The sequence below is a fragment of the Trachymyrmex cornetzi genome, unplaced genomic scaffold (assembly GCF_001594075.2).
Source record: "Trachymyrmex cornetzi isolate Tcor2-1 unplaced genomic scaffold, Tcor1.1 scaffold1284, whole genome shotgun sequence".
NCBI classification, from domain to species: Eukaryota; Metazoa; Arthropoda; class Insecta; order Hymenoptera; family Formicidae; genus Trachymyrmex; species Trachymyrmex cornetzi.
The window spans coordinates 72,408-74,889 of record NW_017295855.1 but is presented as its reverse complement, the minus strand read 5'-3'; the positions used below and the strand labels follow the sequence as shown (position 1 = coordinate 74,889).

Here is a 2,482-nt window from a genome sequence, read left to right as displayed (position 1 = left end):
AGTTAAAAACGGTAAAAACGAGTATTAGTCTAATTATTCTTTTACTTTTTATTTTAAAAAATGCATATTTCAATAATTTTATAATATTTTTTCATAATACATTAATATTTATTAATAAATATTAATAATATATATATTAATGTTATTCGTAATATTAATATAATATTAGTAATAGTCAATTATCAATATTATTATTATTATTACTTAAAAAATGCAATTTTATGATAAGAAAAAATTCAATATAGATTAAATAATCGTTTCAATTTTTTTTAACTATAAAATGCAAATTTTAAACATTTGTTGAAAATGTTTGTTCAAATATCAACTAAGTTCTACCAAAAGAATTCCGTCTATAACGATAGTCCAAGAATATCATTTAGAATGTGTTATTTAATACTAATTGCAATATTTTATTTTCTTTTCACTGCAAATTACCAATTAAAAAATTTTTTTAACAATATATATTGCAGATATCAATACAAATGTTCTACCAAACAAATTCTGTGCGTATACTCGTAACTTCACGTTTGAAAAACATTATAATTCTTTTTAGTCTTAAAATAAACTTTATAAACTGTTCTTTTTCTTCTCTAATGTCTTTATTACATTTTTTTAGTTTTTTGATACATATATTCAGGGTTATAATGTTTCAATTTTTATTTGGCAATTATGCGAGAATTCGTATATTTTCGTGTATATTACAAATTAATCCCGGACCATGCACACAGAATGAGTCTCTGACTGTCCTTTTTAAATAAGTTTCAAATTTTCTTCAGCCATAGGTACCTACGCGCGCGGTTCGCTCCCACCACCGCTCACACCTCCCTCACCCACTTTTCCCTCCGGTCCCCGTCGCCCGCCTGCCACCAAGTGATCCAGAACATGTATTCCATAACTCCATGATCCAGTCCAGAATATACATTTTTTTGTGTATCAAGTGTGCTACGTAGAGAAGCAAAAAATGCAAAATGCTTACCTAATACCCCTATCCCCGCTTCCTCCTCCGCAACCGCTACCTCCACCATCTAATCATCCTCCAACAATATATGTCGCCTCTGCCTCCTTATCAGCCTCTGCTGCCGTTGCAGTAAGGTACCTTGCAAGGAATTGGTATAATTCCTCCTCATTAGGTAAATTGAGAAGTCGAGCATGAACTCGATTAGTTCGTCAATCGTACATGAAATTAAAAACTAGGAGGCTCTCGTCGAGCTCATGCTCGACTTCCTCCTCCTTTTCGGTGGAAGCATCCTCGTTGATAAAGATATTTTCAAATGTTTCCATGAAAGGGACATCCTCGTCCCCCTCGATATTATTTTGATCAAAATTATATGGCACTTTAAATTTCATTTTAACTGTTTAATTGTCTATTCCCGCACTAGACTGCTCACTGCACTATACTCTAGACTCCAGAGTAAATCAGAGTAAATGGATATACTGACTGGCTACTGGTTTTCACTGAGATTATATAGTGAAAATTATTGCAAATCATTTCCTTTTTCCCTAAAAGTGTTGTATGTGTTATCATAATATTTTTAAACGCGATATACGAAAATATCTTGCGAGAATATCTGAAGTATTGCACATTTTTATCGTTCAAATATCGATAGTGATACATGTCTGATATTGCGAGAACGTCGAATGTGATATATGTATACACGTTGTGAGAATATCTCAAGTAATATAAATTAAAATGTTTTTATGCTTTAAATAAATCCTAAATCGTAAGGATAAATTTTTATACGATATCATTAATTACCTAATTTGTGGAAGAAAGGATAGGTTAAAAATTATATTTGTACATATAATAATTGTTTATTATAATAAAAATAACATACATAGGTTAGCGCTCTCCGAAGACCAGAGCGATCAATTCACATTGGATTATATCATTACGGTTGAAAGATTCGTCATCGTAGATTGTTTTCAGTATATTCGCAGGTTCCGCGATAGTGGACGCGATATCGAAAAGTCGCGATAATTTTTTGTCAACGTTATTGGTAATCGAATTTAACGAGGAAATAAGACGATTTATACAATATTCCAGATTAAACATATTGAGCACGGTGTTTTTCGACATGGATAGGAGAGTCGTGGGTGTTTCCAAACGTAATATCGGTAGATTATTAATTCGTCCGAAACGTAACGTTAGATTTCCAATATACAATGGAGACGAAGGACGTATCCCTTTGGTCTCATCGTACTGCAAAAGGAACAGTATTATATGTTTCTGTTCGAGAAGTTCTCTCCAGATATCGGGTGAGAGTGAAATTTCCTTCCCATGACAATCTCCAAGAATGATGCTTATAGAGGAAGGTAGCTTGGCCTCGATACCAATGTTTAAATATTTATAGCCAGTTAGTATTAAAGGATATTTTCTTTCGAGAATTCGAACGATCGGATAACGCATAATTTGATATCTGTAATTTTAAAGAAAGTATGAGATATAAAATACAGGGTGGGGAAAAAGTATGGAAGCAAACAA

The 2,482-nt window shown here is 32.2% G+C and overlaps 1 pseudogene; it reads right to left on the bottom strand.

The window, feature by feature from the left end:
• Positions 1-1,840: 1,840 nt before the first annotated feature.
• Positions 1,841-2,482, bottom strand: part of LOC108770517 (uncharacterized) — an 8,457-nt pseudogene continuing 7,815 nt past the window's right edge.